The following is an 18,648-nucleotide window of genomic DNA, read 5'->3' on the forward strand; positions in this document are numbered from 1 at the left end:
GAAGTAATCTCTGGAAAAAGGTAGATACAGCTGCAGAAGTGAAAGAGATGTTCAGAAAGCTAACTAAGCATCTGGATTGATTCTGCTCTAGCTTGCAGCTCCAATTTCTGTGTTATTTTTGGTCACCATTCCTTACGGAAGGAACAGCTTGTGTTTTGAGAGCACATCACTTCAACTCAGGAACGTCAGGCTGCATCTTTCTTCATAAGTACCCAGACCTGTCTGTCCTGTCTGACACAGAGGCCAGCTGGCATGGAACAGTCTTGTGAGTTGTTGAGTGGTGTGGCTAATGTTTTGTTTCACAGAATCACAGAAACATTTTGGTTGGGAAAGACCCTCAGGATCACCAAGTCCAACCATTATCCCTACTGTTCTAAGTTCACCCTTAAACCATATCAAGCATCACATCCAGATTACTTTTAAACATATCTGGACATGGACTGCACCACCTCCCTGTGCAGCCCATTCTAGTGCCTGACCAATGCCTGTCTCTTTCTTTTGAAGAGACACAGGACACAATTAGAAACTGCCTTAATCTGTTTTAGGAGGTAACTCCACCATAAGTCTAGGAATGGGGTAAGAGGCATGAACCAAAGACACAGCAAGGACAAATTAACATTATGGAATTCTCTTAAATTTACTCATATTGAAGTAGACTCAAAGTACAATGAAGATATCTGAGATATGAGGTAGATAAATAAACAGCTTGTTGCCTCTATGCATGCAGAAGCTGAGGCATAAATCTGCTGTGCTTATACAAAGGTGTGCAGTAGTTCCCACAACTTCAGTGAAGTTAATTGAAATTCACACCAGTAGACTTAGGATAATTCAGTGTTCCAACAGGTTAGGTTTTAATAAGCATGTTTTCTCAGGGCTCCATCTAAGCCAGCCATCTATACTGCCAAAACTGCCATCCCTGAAACTTCCACTCACCCTCAGTCTGACTCCTGAGGCTTCTGAATGAGTAGGTGCACTGGCTGCCATGAGCACTCGCAGGTTCTTGGGCTTTTTCTGTGGGTATCGTGAAGTGTCTGGCTCTTGTCAGCACTAAGCATTCAGGATGGCAAAGAAAGTGTTGTGGTATTTGCAAGATGTAAGTTCTAGTTCCTTCAGGCAGAGGTGAAAGGTGAACACACCATCCCAGCTAGGTCAGAAACCTGTTTGCTTTCCTTGAAAGTAGATGGAGATGTAAAATTTGGTCTCAAAAAGTAATACAAACCTGGGAGATCACATTATAGAGGTAATGTTATACAACGAGAGTTTTGGCTTGTCCCCGAGTGGGAGGTTTCAGTTTTAAAACATCTACTGTGAGTTTTTTGGCTTGTTTTAACAGCATGTCAAGTTAGTCAGCTCTTCTGCCATGAAAAACTATGAATAGAACAATCTACAGTGTTACTATACATGCCACATCTCTAAAGTAAACATCAAAATCCTCAGAATAAGGAGCTTGTGAAGCAAGCACATGAGTGAGAAGCAGTATTTGGTGAATAGCTTCAACCAGTGTACACATCTGTGTTCCCGTAGTGGTTATGAAATGGAGGCACTACATTAGGGATTCAGAACAAATGCCAGGCAGAATTTCTAGCTATGTTAAATAACACACTTTAGTCACTGTTTTCACCAATTCCATTCTGGTATTCCATGCTAAAAGGAACATATCTTGACTTCTGTTACTTACGTGGTGTACGTGAAAACAAGAAAATGTGTTCCCTTCGGTTCTGTCTTCTAAGGCTGGTGAAATTTTCATGCTAAGAGCCCTACAGCTTCAAGTGTGCGCTTGTTTCTACTGATTATAACAGACATAAGGGTCCCTATCTATATTTAATAAAAGCAAGTGCAACATTTTCTGAAGTGATTTGCAGAGCAGAGCAGGTTGTCTAAATCAGGCTCATAACCAATACATGAACTGAGATTACACTTGGGAGAAAATTCCAGTGGACATCATAACACACTATAAAGGTCTTTATTGTCCTCAGGACCTCAAAACAATATTCTAAAGTGCATTTTTTCCCCTTAAATATTGCATCAGCTTACAAAAATCTGCAGTTAAGTTGCACTGCTGGCTGGAAAATCAAGAGAAGACCTTGAAAAGCAGTATTTATTCTTCAGCTTACGTGTCAGTCTTGCTAGAGATAAATGTAAAGGAATGAGAAAAGGGCTGGTAAATCTGTAGGATTAATTGTGTACATGTCAGTTGGTTGATGTGACAAGTGGACTTCCACAATATTGACCACACACATGGAATCTACATGTGTGATAGTTACTTTTAAATTCTATATGGCAAAATGTATACATGCCATCCAACAGATGATACTTTCCAAAATTTCTGCTCCAAGTTCCAAAAATGCAGAATATGTTTTCAATGTAATGTATTGTACAGAAGTATAAAATAATATTTATGCACCTGGCTCAGTCAGCTCTATGAGCCTCCCTCTCTCAGAGGCAATGCCCAATGATAGCTCCTGGGGGGGAGTAAAGATGAGGCATTAAGAATTCCTATAGCATAGAAATTGGCCAGAGAACATATATAACTAGAACAGAAACTTCAACAGATGTTAGGAGTGTTAAAGCCAATTGAGTATTTTAAGGGCTTTCCCCACTTCCTACCTAGTGCAAATGCCAACAGGATTAAAATCCCATCAATCATCACTGCAACCAAAACTGAAGAACTCTGATACAGTTTCCAAATGTTTTATCAGTATTAGACAGGCCCAGCTTGATGTTTGTTAGAAAGTTAAAAAAAAAAAACCCAAACCACAGTGAAAAACCCAAACCAGATTTCTGGCTATAACTTTGCATGTAAATCCAGGCTCTTACTTGGCCAACACGTAGCTTACTGAGCCAATTTCAGAATTATCTTTAATCAGCTCTGCAGTGTTGCACCAACACAACTGTCTTGCACCAGTGCAGAGCTGCTGTGGAAATGCTGATGAACTAGCAGGAACAAGTTCAGGTCTTATGGGAACACTGCCTTATCTAGTTGCCTTTCACGATCTTCAAAGTAGCCCCTGAAATCTCCATAGACCACTCCCCTGAATTATTCTGTATGTAGATTTTCAGAGATACTTTATTTTGCACAGTAAAGATAAATGTCCCAGAGAAGCAAGTCAAACCTCTTTCAACTGTAGACTGTTGCCTACAGGAGGACACTAACAGTCCAGACCTCTGAACTTTAATGCATAAGGGATGTTGTGGGTTTAATCTCATTCTAAGAAACTATTTTTTGAGGCCATAAGCACTTCTATAGCTACTGCGCAGCAGTAAGTCTGCTAGATGTGTGCTCAGTGTTGACTCCTGTATGTTCCCTTGAGTTGTATAGCTGCAATTGCAGAAACTGCCTTCCCACATAGAATTAAAACTAGGAGTAAAAAGCCCTGGCTGATGTCTCATTAGCTGATAAAGTGCATTACGTTTTTTGGTGCGTTCTGATCTTTCTATGCCAAAAGAAAGAGAATGGCTTCAGAATACCTAACAGCTCAGTAGTTTTAGAGGCAGGGTAGCTTCTTTAGCTTTTTCCTTTCTTTTCTTTTCCTTTCTTTTCCTGTGCTTTTTAGAGAGACAAGTGGATCACATGTGTGTTTTAGAGCCATTGCTGATAAATGAGAACATGTTTTGATGGTATAGCCTGAATTTGACAATGTTATGTCATAGTGTGTTTGCACTGCTTCTTAAAAAATTTCATACTAAAAACCAAATGCCATTTAAGGTAACGTAAGGATATCCCATATGACTCACTGGTAGAATCTGAATGTTAAGCACAAGCATCAAGGCTTTAAAAAGCAGAGATACTTTTTTCCTTCTGTGGTCATCAGTAGGCAGGCGTGCTGTTTGATTAGGGAGCAGGCCTGTGACTGGCTGGTGGGCAGCTGGGTGACTTTGACAGATCAGATGTAGAGCAGGCCTATCAGGAGGATTGTGGCCTAGAGCCTAGAGCCAGGCATGCTCTTTGGAAGATCTTGTGTCCACAGAAGCAGATTACAGATGATTGAGGGATTAATCCCCTTCTAAGAAACTGCCTTTCAGACCATAAGCAGTTGCACGGTAGCTGCAGTACGGAGCCTGCTATACATGTGTCTTCACTGTTGACCAATGTCTCTCTACTTTCAGAAACCAGCACTGCAATCTTGACCATTTACAACCTCTTTCCAGTTCCATGAGTTTTATGTTTGTTGTATTTTGCTAGTTATTTCTCAAATGTTCTAGATACTTTGTTCTCATCTGTGTAATGTTTTCATGGCCATGCAAAGAACCAATTATTAAAAATACTGGTTGGTGGCAAGAATCCTGAATATAAAAAAATAGTCATATTAATTTTGGAAAATAATACACCATACTGTCTGTCATTACAGATGTAAAAGCATAAAAGGATATATATACACTGAATAGGGAACAGAATAACAGATTGTAATGTTCTGTGCCTCCCCCTGAAGACTTTCTAGTCTCTGGAGGGTTCATGTCTCTATGGTGGGACAGTTAGTCCTAAGCATACAACATTCAATCCTAAACATACAACATTCAGAACATTCTTTTGAGGAAACATAGTTAAATGAAAAACAAACAAACAAATCTACCTACCAGAACCCCCCCCCCCCCTTCCCCCCCTCCAAACCACCAGGTCTAACTATGAGAAAACCTTATGTGGCTTCATTAGTCCCTGTTTGTTTTAACAAAAGAGAAGAATCCACATGGAGAGTCACTATGAGATTTCACATTGAGTTTGGCCTGAATAATGGAAGCAATGCAATTGTTTCCACCTTTTCCAGTTGGCATTGTCATCTGGGTAAGTCTTCATGGATTGTTATAACAATTTAGGACAAATACCAGAAGGGAAAGGTTTCTGTCCTAAAATGTTGATTTCCATTTAAATACTCAACCAAGAAGTTACTTCTTTTGCATGCAAATTTTGTAACATGTTGTTCTGATTAAAGAGTTTGTCTCTGTAATTAAAAGATGCAGATGGATTTCTGTTGCTACCCTCAGGTATGCACATAGATACGGCTATTTGTACTCATCATCTTACTTATTTTACAGTGGTAGTTTAGTGGAAATGTCACTTTGGTAGTTTCAGTTGTCAGACACTGTGGTCAGATGTTTCTGTTAGAGGCTGTCACAGTGTGAGAATATTTCCTGGTCAGTGTTGCCCAATGCAGTTTGACCACTGCAATTATTCTCTTTTCAAAACATAACATTCAGAGTAAAGAAGCACTCTTCTTTCAGATGGAGATATTGATCTCCTTTGCGTTGTCCATTCCTCACTTGTTAGAGGAGCAAGAGGACAGTACTTGCAGGTTTGACCAGGTAATAGTGATTAGAAGCTGGATGAAATACAGAACTTCCATCCTCTGAAAAAGTCCAGCATTTCAAAACATCTTTATCTTTGAGACAATCCTTCAAACAGATATAAAACATTGACAGTGGAAAATAAATAAAGAATTTCAGGAAATCACAAGATCCTATGATTCTCCCAAAATTAAGTGGTGCACCCAGCTAATTCAGGAGTGGGAGTCCCCCAGAATTAGAGCTAGTACTGGGAACATGTGAAGCAGGATGTCTAACAAATTAAATCTTGAAGGGCCTTTCTGGGTCTTTAAAGCTTAAGTCTAACTAGATTTCCCAAGACTACTATGTTCTTGGCTCCATAATGTCTGTCATCTCCTGACTGTGCCAAGAAACTTGATCTTGAGATTGGCTGTTCAGTCTGTGAAGTCCCCAGCTGCCTGACTCTGAAGCAGTTTGCTTCATGGAACCTACTAGGGAGCTATATTTGTGATTTGTCAAATATTTCTGCAGGTCTTTGTTTTTCAAAGGAGTGCTCCACTAATCGAATGTTGCCATGTTGGAAAACCTCGTACTGCCTCTTTTCACACAGCACAAAGCTCTAGGTCTGAAAAACTGGGTGAAGGAATAAAAAGTAAAGGAGCTCAATCAATTTAGAATATTTCTTAGTAGCAAAACATTAAACATTTTCCCCCCACCTCTTCTTCCTGCAGACAAGGTAAAGCTCACTGTGCGAAAAGCAAGTTATTGTCTAGGCAAGTACTTACCTACCAAATAGCACATCACAAATAAACATCAGAAAAAGGTGTGTGGTTTTTTTTGTGCATGACAAAAACTAAGTATTTTCATTTTATTCATCTTGATCTATATTCAAGGTGAGATGGTCTCGACAGTAGAACAGTTACCTGTCAGCAGTGTATTCCAGGAGAATGGCAAATGGATCTGGCAGTTTTCTGCAGCATACTTTGGGAAAAAGCTGTTATTCCAGTATTGCTCATATATGTGTCCAGAGTAAATGGATACTCTGATTAACAGCTCCTGGAAATGGGAAAACAGGTACATTTTTTCTGCCACAAAAAGGATATTAGATGTCTCTTTCTCATCTTACCCCAAAGAGAACATGCAGAAGATGAAATGCAGGTGATACTTAGTGGAACCACATTAACCTTGGTGATGAAATATCTGTGTACTTCATCTCTCTAGAGTAGATTCTAATGAAACCAGCCCCAATTACGTTGTTGACTTATCAGTGGCTTATTCATAGATTAATGGAAGGTAACAGAGATATGTAACTGTGTTTACTTGCCCATTTTAACAGATTTTTGTGTTATTCAAGGCAAAACAACTGACTCTTGTGCCAGTGTATAATGAAGTGTTTCTTTTGACACTTTCTACAGCCCCTAAACTGCTTTTATGGTTTGGGGACTTTTTGTTTGGTTGTTTGGTTTTGTTGTTGTGGTTCTTCCTCAATTTCCCCCCATATGTTCTTTTGTAAAAGGAAACATCCAAAGAGTTTATAGCTCACCAGTGACAATCTCACTACTACTGTGTCTGAATTTACAGTTGTATATCTCTTCTTATTAAACTTAAGTTCATTCTCTCATTTTGCTACAGGATGACATTGGGTTATTACATCAGTGGCACATATTTAGCTCCTTAATAATATACCTCTGTGGTTAGTTCTGTTGACAAAAACCTGTTGTCTCATAAAAATATCCACCCCATCTTGTTCAAAAAACCCCTATTTTTTTGGTAAACTGAGATTAACTAAAATCGTATCTTTTAATTCATTATTTATTGGTCTTTAAATAATTTTCTATTAATTTACCTCTGACTGGAATCAGCCTAGTAAATAATTATCCATATCATTCCATGTCCTCATCCTGAATGGTAATTAAAAAAAAAACAACACCCAAACAAAACGTGTTTTCAGTCTTCTCTAATTTCATTGATAGTGTAATAAATAAATAAAATTAAAACCACGAGGCCAGATGTTTCCTCAACAAACAATTAAGTGTTACTGGAAACATCTTACATGCTTGTAGGAGGCTTATCTGCTTTTGATGTCTAATATCTTTCTCAGTTACTAGTAGATGAAGAATCTTTCCTCTATTCCTATGTGATCCTTGTGTCTTATCTGGCTTTCTTCTAAAGACAGAAAAAAGTTATTAATTGAATAAAAGTTCCTTTTCTGCACTATTAATAATTTAACAATTCATGTCTAGTTAAAATGCCCATTTCATTGCTATGATTCATTTGTTTTCCAGTGCAGTCGGGTCGCAAATGGAATTTTTGTTTTGCCATTGCTGGTAGCTTTCCTATAGTTCAGGTGGTGTTAGCTGCCTGTCACTGTGCTTCAATATTAGCACAAATTCTGTAGAGGAAAGTCGTGCCTTCCAAATCTCTCGTGCTTTTATTCCGAGGGATCGGTGTGCATTAGGCTTACCTGCCTGTGATGGTTTGGGTGAGAGGTGAGATTAGTTATAAACCTGAAGAGGAGTAGATATTTTTTGCATTTCTTTGTCTGAGGCTGGTACTATCTCCACTCTCAGTGGCTGCTGTTTCTGCACTGTCTAATATAGCTTCCCTTTTTCTTCTTCTGCTGTGTGTTGGGTTTACTAAACTACATAAGGGCAACTACATAAATGCCAGTCATAGGTTGTTTGTGCTGGTACTCATGACAGCAACAAATTACTGAAAGTTGATTAAAAGTATATTTACCACAAACCAGGCTTGTTAACTCCAGCCTTCACCCTGCTCAAGCAAAGATTTCAATTATACAGCACTTGTGCCAGTTCTTTTCAGTCCTGAACCCTAGCCTGTCTCCAGACCAAACTATTTGCTTAATAGTAGCCTGGGGTCTCATCACATACACTACAACCTACTTTGAGTTTTTGAAAGCCAACTATATTTATGATATTATAGGATGATATGATACAATATGGTAATAATCATAGAATCATAGAAACAACCAAGTTGGAAGAGACTTCCAAGATCATCCGTTCCAGCCCTATCCAAACAACCAGACCATGGCACTAAGTGCTTCATCCAGGCTTTTCTTGAACACCTCCAGGGACAGCGACTCCACCGCCTCTCTGGGCAGCCCATTCCAATGCCAGTCACTCTCTCTGGCAACAACTTCCTCCTAACATCCAGCCTATACTTCCCCTGGCACAACTGTGATGGTTGTACTTGCTTCAGAAATAAGTGTAAGTTTGATGGTTCTAGATCCCCAGCCCTTTCCTGAAGGTCTTGCAAAACTCAAATTGAAAAATAAATATTAAAAAAGAAAAAAATATTTTTAGCCATTTCTATTGGGAAGCTTTAATTGTAAGCAGAGTGAACTCTGCTACATGCCAAAAACCTTACAGTTTTGATCTCTGACCTTCATAATCCTGTAGGTGACTATGCTTTGCTCTCCAGCTCTGTTACCCTTATAAAGTATCTATGAAAACTTGCTAGTAAATGAAATAAAAGCCATTCTATGCCTCTTGGTTCCTGGTCTGATACTAGCCATGGGAGCTTTGCAGGGTTCAAATTTAAAGCTAATTATTCTTCCTGTTCTGAATATTTTCACTTTACCAGCAATGCAGCGATGACTCACAGGAACTAATTTTGTTAGCTCCATCAGATAGAGTTCGTGTGTCTTTTTTTGAATCTAGCCAATCAACTGCTTGTGTTCCGTAATGAGAAGATAACACACATGCTTGCAAGAAGCCCAGGAGGTTAATTCCTACCTCAGTGAATTAAGGTCCAGTCTAGAAGGAGCAGGAGAGCTTGCATACCAATTTTTCAAGAATTTATGGATTTTAAAGGAGTGGAGCTGCCATTGTATGTGTCCTAATTTACAGGGGCTTTGTCCCTGTTCCCTGGGTAGGATCACAGCATTTGTTTTGTGTTGAAATAGTCGAGTGGTACCGCAGTACTCCTGTGATGGCCATAGGCAAAGCCAGTCAACCCAAGATGAAAAATGTGTGCAGCAAGGCTGTCGCTAGTAGGAAAGACAGTTCCAGAGGTCCTTGGAAAGAAACAAGGTGCTAGCAGAACACCACCAGCAGCAGTTGCAGCAACTGTGATTAAGAGTCAGTTACAAAGGCCAAAGGCAGTGGCAGCCTCCATAGAAGCTTCAAGAATCTGTGAGCAGTTGCAACAACTTATGGGACTAGTAACCTTGAAAACAAGAGACTTCAAAACTAGGGAAAATTATTAAAATCTGTTGTCCTGATGCAATAAAAAGAAAATTGATACATAGGGCAAATATGATGATGGTGAAATGATGGTTCCAAATAAAATCAGCCTGAGGGTATCCTAGAAGCATTGCTGGAGCTTTCAGGTGCCATACTGAGATCCAGACACCCTCGCGTGGTCAAATCATCCAGTTAGTGGAAGGCAGTTTAGGAAATTCGAGACCTGCTGTGGAAGTTCGTGTAGGAATGGGAGATCACAAGCCAACATGTGGTCTAGCATTCACTAAAACTGAAGCCTAGATCTTCCTTATTATTGGATATAAACATGATATGAGGCCAATCTGCTCTCATATGTGCCTCTTTCCTGTTATTGCACATTCAGCTCTTATGGTAGGAATTTATTACCAAAACATTGCATAGGTATTACCCACACACTCCTGCTCTCAATGCCATGAGTGCATCAACAGCCTCTGCTTTATTTTTCCCTCTTCGAGGTTGTTTGGCCACCTGTAGCCAAGCAGCTGTCTAACCTGGGATCAGACTGATGAAAGAAGATCTGAAGGAGCTGCAAGAACCTGTGTTGGAGGTCTCAGTTGGCTCAGGAGCTGGGCTGCAGTTCAGGCTCTTGTCTCTGGTCTTATCAAATGCTTACCTACACCCCAAACCCATCTGTACTGTACCTAAATGTACCTGTTGGAGCTGGAGCAACAGTTGTAAAATACTTACTTTAATCATATCCAGCACTTGTCTCATTTTGAACTTATGTCTTTTATGCTCCTAAGTGGAACATTTGCTAAGTATACTTAGAATTTTCAATGGATCAACGAACTTGAGAATTCAATAGATGGAAAATATGGGCTGGAAATTATCACACTGAACCCATCCACTTCTGCAAATTCAACTTTTCCTTTTGCTGGCCTTCGAAACGTCAGGAAAAGTTACTTTTTTTGCCACGGCTTGTATTAGAACCTTCCACCTTTCCCAAAAGCTTAGGTGCTTAGCTGTGGCCAGGGAGACTTCATTCCTCTCTAGATCCTTATGGAAGATAACAGTGCCTACTAGGTTTATAACATTGTAAAGTGTTATGAATTGAGATGAAATAGCTGATTATACAGCATTGGAAGAAAGGCTCACATTTTTGGAATAAAAGCTGGTGCCAGGAGGAGTGGGAGAGTTATGACTATGTCAGTTATGACTAATAGGTGCAAACTGAGAGCAAAGACAAGGAACAGCAATGAAGTGTGATGGTGTCAGGGTAGACACTGAGGAACTCTATCTTGTAGGTCTCTTGTAAGCCATGCAGAGCTCAAATGGGTGTTGAAACCACCAGGGCAAATGTTTTCTTTTTCTTTCTGGCTAAAGTGGGTGTGTGCTTTGATACCAGATTCAGGTTAAGCAGGAAAGTGATAGAGTCTTCATCCAATAGCTGGATTTTTAGCAGGATTCAGCAGTAACCTTAAGAAATAAATCACTTGAAATTAGGGGGAAAGGGGGAGTTGCATGTGGGGTGAGAGGTAGGCAGTCAAAAGCATAATTTGCTACATCTCTAAATTCCTGTAATCTCCTCTCCAATAGTACACACCAAACTAAAATCTTATTTTCAGATGTATCAGTCTACAGTAACCTAGGAGTTAACTGTAAGATTGCCAGATCCAGCCCAAGTCCCAGTTTGCCAAGTAGCATGGCTTGACAGTATAATGCAGTAAGTGTTTTGTTTTGTCAGAATCCCAACATTTTCCTTTGTCTTAGTCACACACTAGCAAGTAGCCACAGAGCTGTCTCCTAGATGGTGCTCTTTAGAGACTCCTTCCTACACATCAGTCTACTCTTCACAAGCTTAAATATAAGAAGCAGGATTATGAGAACAGGAACTACAGAGCTGGCAGTTTTTATGGTATGGAGTAGTATTAGATGCAGCAGGGACTGAAGTCATTTAAGATGTATTTTTTCAGAGGCAGAATGAAGATTAATGCTAGGAAAAAAAACTACTTTTTTGAGTCTTTAGATCTGATGGTTGCATTGGAGGATTTGCTGTTACAATGATGTTTAGGAATAGAAATCAGTGTACAGTGAAAATCAGATGAAGGAACTAAATTTATAGCCAGACCAAGCAGAGCATGCAAGGCTGTTAAGTTCTCTTAAGGAGCTTATAGGTCCTTAAAGCATAGCTGAAGGTAGGGCTAGTATTGCGGGTCGGTTAAATGTGGGCTTTGTAGAAGAGGTACTGCGAAGTTTTGAGAATTTTGTGTTTTCTAATGCCTGCAGAATTAGGATAATCCCTCATCTGACCTGGGTAAATGAGTTTATTTGTGCTTCATGTATGCTTCACATAAATCTAGGATGAATCCACAATAAATTATTTTAAAGGAGTGTAACAGTTTGTCAGCAACTGAGAAAGTTAATTGTTGCAGCCTGGTGTTTAAAGAAAAAACTGTGATTAGTACTCAAGTAAGGGCTGATGTCTCACTTAGGGACTAGTACAGAGGATACCCAAAATCTCTGTTTATGCTGGAACTAGAATAACAATACTCACAGAGCTAAGACTTTAACAATAGAGATGAGTGGGTTTCCCATAGGTTTGAGACAGGCTTAGGTTGTATAACTTATTTAAAACTGTTTATGCTTGTTTGAAAACTTAGATGCTATAAAGTGAAGTCTCTGGAGCTAAGCTTGGTTACAGTATCTGAGCCAAGATGAGGGATGGACTTGGAAAACCCAATGCCTAGTATTGACGTGGCCATTGATTGTTGGTAAAGCAAGGTTATTTATTACAGTTAGTTTTGCTAGAGACAGGAGCTCAGCTATAAGAGATTTGTTTTGGTTTTCTGCCTTTTTTACAGCTTCCCAAAACAGTCTTAGCTATTTTACTCTTTCTGTCCTTAGTCTGTGAGTCTTACAGGTTGTGTGTAGCCCACATCTTCAGTAATTCTTAATATTAATATTCAAACTGAAATTAAATATAAACCAAACTTGAACAATAGACTTACTATCCAAGTCAATCTCATTCTGACCCTGCTAATCACATCATCTTAGGCCTGCAAACACATGTATCAAACTGAAAAATGCAATTCCTGCTTCATGGAGTTGAACTGTCACCCGAAGCCAAAATTGTATTTGGACTCTCCAGCTGTGGGCTATGCCATGTCCTGTATATGACCCACTTTTAAGCCTCTGATGCTGTACATTCTGGAGGGCAAGGCTGTAGGAACTTGAAGAGAAATCTTTTTCATCACTTCTTCATGTTCTCAAAGTTAAATCAGAATTTTCTTTAGGTATACTCTGACCTATATGTGGTGCAGGTAGTATTGCTGGTGAACCCCTTGGATGCTGGAGAATTCTGTTTCTGTTCTCAGGACAGAATCTGATCCATATTGATATCTGTAAGCAAAACTCTCTAAGATCTAGAAAACTATCCAGAACCAATTTGATGCTCCAGCACCAGGTCTTTCAAAGTCCTTTGTACTTTTCAAGTGCTGTCAATAACACTGTGCTCCTTCATCCTTCCAGATTCTGATCTTACATCTTTTCTTCAAAGAGTAGTTCACATCTGCTTTGAAATTGAGCAGGAGTCATTGTACTTATATACTCTTGTGTTAGCTTTCTAGGCACTGAAGGATCCAGAACTCAACCTGTCTCAGACACTACATCCATTTCTAATCCAGGCTTAGCCTTACCAGCAGGTTGAATTCCTTCCCCTAACTGATTTAGTCCTATTTTTTCATGTTCTCATGTGCAAAAGTGTGTTCAGAATCCAAAAATAAAACTAAGCCTTCAGTCCAAATATAATTGTAACCCTAAATTTAGGTAAATATTTCAAAAAGATAAGAAACTAGCTAGAATTTTTGTTGGCTTCAGCTCTTGTACCAAGTCTGGAGGCCTTACAAAGGCAAATAAACTTTTCATATTCTTCTCTCTAGGACTTCAAAATGTGTGGCTGTGAAGCTTTTTCACATCTAATGAGAAAATACTTTTAAGCCTCTTTCAGGTTACCATTATTTGGGCTAGCATAAAACTCTGCTGGTGCCAGATGTAGCAGCAGTGTCAGGAATTTGCCAATGCTACTACATGGAGTAGTGGTCTAAGCCTCATTTTTGTTCTCAAACACATTTGCTTCGTATGTGACCTGCAGTGTTTTCTTCTGGAGTGCATCATCTCTCCCACTTGGAGTCATGGAATCACAGATTGGATTGAGTTGGAAGTGACCTTAAAGATCATCTAGTTCCAACCTTTCCACCATGAGCAGGGATGCCTCCCACTAGACCCAGTTGGTCAAGGCCTTATCCAATCTGGCTTCGAACACCTCCAGGGAGGGAGCTTCTCTGGGTAACTCATTCCAGTGTTCCAGTAGCCTAGAAGTAAAGAACTTCTTCCCAATGTTTAATCTAAATTTACCCTGCCCTAGCTTAAAATCACGCCCCTTTGACCTATCACCATAGGCCCTTATAAAAAGTCCCTCTCTAGCTCTCTTGTTGCCCCTTTCAGGTACTGGAAGGCTGCTATAATCTCTCCCTGGTGCCTTCTCTTCTCCAGGCTGGACAGACCCAACTCTCTCAAACTGTTCTCAGAGGAGGTGGTCCAGCTTTCTGATCATCTTTACGGCTCTCATCTGGACCTTCTCCAACAGATACATGAGCTTTGTGTGATGGGGGCTCCAGAGCTGAAAGCAGAACTCCAGGTGAAGTCTCACAAGAGCAGACTAGAGGGGCAGAATCACCTGCCTTGACCTGCTGACCATGCTTCTTTTTATCTTTTGGTGTCTACTTAAGAAAACACAGGAGTTATCTTCAATTTAGAGATTTTGTTGTTGTTGTTATGTATGTATATATATCTTTGTTAGAAAACACAGGAATCTCTGTACCCTAATACTATAATTCAGCTCTAATACATTCCATGATTTGCAAGAAATATTGTCAAAAGTCACATGCTTTAAAGAGCAGACTTTGCCTGCCTGATTTGCTGTACAAGCAAGGTTGCTGCCCTCCTTCAGAATACTAATTCAGTATTCAGCAGCCAAATTTCATTAAAATAGTGTTATGTCTTTCTCTGTCAGAGTTGTTTTCATCTTTTCACAGATGATTCCCTCTGTTTTCTATTCATGAGATCTTAAATCACGTAACATACCCAGGAGACTGTAATCCAGAACTTCTACTCAATGATAATACTTACATTCTTCTGCTTGCTCATAGAAAGAAATTACTCGAGTCTCTGAATTCATGGGAAGAATCAAGGTGTGAGTTGCTAGTTTTTTGGTTTGTTTCCTAGATGAATGATGTCAAATCATGACTGAATACTGTCTGCATAAAGTGCTGTCTTTCACTGCAGTGTGGTCAATTATGTACCAGCTTACATTATGTGTTATGATAAAATACCAAGTTTAAAAAGACTTCTCTCATTCCCCATTGTTGTGTAATTAAACAAATGTTGAATTTATTATGGCACTGTTCAAAAAATTCTCACTGATTTTTGAAAAGTTTCAAGCTTTGCATTCTGAGATATACATTTTAAGTAATGATTTGCTGGCGGGTTGAACTAACTCCAAGGTCTTTTGTAGACCGTAGGAAAAAATTGCAGTGCTTTATTAGCATTTAATGTCTTTTCTCCTAAATTGCAGTGCTTTATTAGCATTTAATGTCTTTTCTCCTGTTATGTCCTGTCATGTCTTTGCTTCTTTGGTGAATTTTTTGGTTGGTTTTTGGTTTTCTTTTTTTCATAAAATTGAAATCATGGATGATTCTCAAATCCTTCAATGCAAGATCTTATAGGTGATATGAAGAGTGTCCTTTCTTCTCTCAAAGCAACGGCTCTCAATATGATACTTGAGTAGGTGTGTCTGTGCATGCATGTGAGGTCCCTTCAGAGCAAAGTAAAGTCCCACACTCCACAAGTGGATGGAATGATTGCATCCTTGGTATTTCTCTGGAATAAGACATGAAATCCCTCTTAGCTCTTTGATGGCACAGAAATAAGCATGTCAGGGACAACTTTGATGATAGTGCTGTTCAAAGGCACATTTTCCTCCTCACAGCTTTTCTCATAGGTTCTTTGATCTGTGTTCTTCTGTGATACTTGGTTTTGGGCCCCATTCTGAGGCACTCAGCATTCACAAATGCTGTTGAGGGATTATATCTAAGTTTCAGGGCGTCTAAAAGTCAGCCACAACATACTATTTTACGCAAATAATCAACCAAAAGTTATGTTTTCACATTCAGGCATTTTTATCCAATTGCTTTGTCAATATCACAGAAGGAATCTTATCAACTTATATATTTACTACCCTCAATTTTTTTTAATGTCTTCAGAAAGAACTTTTTTTGCAGGTTTGTTTCCTACATTCCTCTATAAATTCTCACTGAAGTTCCACAAAAAAAAAAAAAAAAAAAAAAAAAAAAAAAAAAAAAGAGAGAGAGAGAGAGATAATCCTGGTTGAATATCTACATCCCTTATATGTCCATGTTTAAAGAAGTCTTACCAGACAGGACTTACACCCTACAGGCATTCTCTTGCTAATAGAAGACATCTGTTGAACATGTTACAAGAGCAGGACTTTGTGAGGCTAACAGGAGGTTTTCTTTAGTAAGTAGAAGAGTGGCAGAAGCCCCTTGGCAATTCAAAATGCAGGGGGAATATGTCTGGACTGTTTTCTCCAAGTCTCTTGCAGTATCCGATCTAATTTGCTTCTGGAAGTAATGTTTTTTTAGCTGTTTTTATTTAATGCATATGCAAGAACTGTACTTTGACACCTCAAAGCTTCCCTATCTCTTTTGTTTTGGGTTCCTTGCTAGACATAGTAGGGTGACTCTGTTACCCTGACTAGTCCCTTGCAAAACTCATTTCTTTTCCCCCTCTCACACAATTGGCTTTACTTTGGTAATGCATGGTGAAAAACATCTCTGCCGTTTTATTTAATTAGATTCTGAATGAAAGAGGAGTTCATTAAACCAGAGCAAACAAAGAAAGTAACAGAAATCTGGCACTAAGGCTTATTTATAACTCAAGGACCAATGGGAAAGTCATGAGAAGTCTCTTAAAACCACTTTTCCTTCACTGTCTTTGCACTCCACCTGCTCACCGTGTGTACTGCATTCTTTGTGACTTGGTGAAGTCACAAAATTCTGGAAGGTTACTCTTCTAAAGCAATTTTCATCATAAAATGATGTCATGAAGGCCTCAGTGATTTAGCTAAACTACACTAACTTTGTGAATCACCTGTTCTCTTATACCTAATGAGAACTAATTCAGTCAAGCTTAGCCCTTGTGAAAAAAAGTTTCTTAAATCATTTTACTAACACCATGTATTTACCTGACTTAAGAAGGCAACTTAAGCATGTTCTGGCACGCTCAGATTCTAATCAGTCACTCATAAAAGGGATTGTGGCCCTGGGTTTAGAGACACTACTGCTTTTAGAAAACAGCATGGGTGGAAAAGGGAGGGAGCGTTATATTGCAGCTGTATACCGAGAGCATTTTATGTAGTTGACTAGGACTGTTACAATTAATGTTGTAATCTCGCACTTAGTGGAAAGAGACTGGTATAAACTATGTTGTCTCTAGGCACACATGTCCTGCTTTGGATTATGGCAAGCTGAAAATAGAGATGAAAATAATGAGTGCTTGTCCTTTTACCTTGTTGGAAGAGGTTTTATTGTACAGGTTTGAAACTGCCCATTCGTAAAAAAACATTTCTGTTTACTTTCACAGGTTTACATAATTAGATAATTCTTTGAGTCTTTGTTGCATATTGCATTTCTTTTAACTTATTTTATGTGTCAGATGAATATGTTACTATTATTGCTGTAGCTTCTTCTTGAATATACTTGTACTTCCTCTTCATTATTTTTTATATCTTAAATGAGATATTCAGAGCAATCAATGAAAACCCTTTGTTGTCAAAGGTACAGTTACTTCAGTTGTGACATGCATAGAACCATTTATAGAGAACTTGGAAGGTAGCATTTAAAAAGACAAAGGAAAGCTTTTAGAATTTCTGCCTTGTTTTAACTTTCCAGAGTTTTCCTTCAGGCTGTGTTTTGGAAACTGAACAGAGGAATGATGTACTGGGATTCATACATTTGTGTAGAATATTGAAATAAAATGTAGAAGTCAAGGCTGTAAGTGAGCAAAAACATAGAATGGAAGGCTAGGAGCTATCTGACTGTGGTGGGTTGATCCTGTCTGGACACCAGGTGCCCACCAAGCCAGTCTATCACTCCCCTCTCCATCAGGACAGGGCAGAGATTGGAAAAAGGGAAAAAACCCTGTGAGTCGAGATAAAGGCAGTTTAATGAAAGCAAAAGACACTTGTGGAAATGAAGGAAATGCTGCCTCCAAATGGAGATGTCATTTGTGAAAATAGTGTAAATGTTTAATAGTGTAAATGATTTGCTTAAGAATTCTAGTTTAAATCTGAAGACAGGTTCTTGTGACTTCAACATTTTTCGTCAATTACAGCCTCCTTAGTTTTGAAAGGATGTTGTCTCTGAGCACATCTACTCTTTTCTGCTATATCGTTTTGATACCCAACTTAACAACACTCATAGAGCTCATCCTCAGCAGTAGCCACAGAGAAGTAATTCAGAAAATCAGAGAACAAAGGAAGCTTGCATCTGTTCAGTTTAGCACCACTTCATCATTGATGTATCTTCAAAGCAACAGCATCGGGGATGAGACAAAGTTATAAAGTACATCTGAATCATCAGAAAGAGTGTTTTCATGGGCAGTGTAGAGGCCAAGGTATAATGCTGTTGAAAAGAAGACATGCTGAACCTATGTGAGTAGAGGTAAATAATGAGATTTAATCAGAATTAAGGTTCACTTTTTTTCTTTTCTCATGACTGCTATTTGAGTGCTATCTTCTGAGCAACAGATTTCACACATCTGCCATTTATAAATCTGTCCATTTTCTTGATGCCCTGGGCAAGAGTCATTAGGCTTAATGGACGTGATTTGCCCATAGAAAGTTCAAGTTGTTCCAGTCTTTATCTTTTGTTAGTGTGATACAGAAAATTTTGTAACAACTGGAGGTAGAGGCATAAATCCTTGCCGCAGATCAGAAGAAAGTACCTTGCTCTGCATATGTCCTTCACTGATAATGTATTGAAAGCTCTCATATATAGGTTCTGTCATAAGTTAGGATCATGCTAGAGTTATAGAATTGATAAAAAGTATGAAACTTGAAGTTTCGTGG

Source organism: Pogoniulus pusillus, chromosome 7, assembly GCF_015220805.1.
Source record: "Pogoniulus pusillus isolate bPogPus1 chromosome 7, bPogPus1.pri, whole genome shotgun sequence".
NCBI lineage: Eukaryota > Metazoa > Chordata > Aves > Piciformes > Lybiidae > Pogoniulus > Pogoniulus pusillus.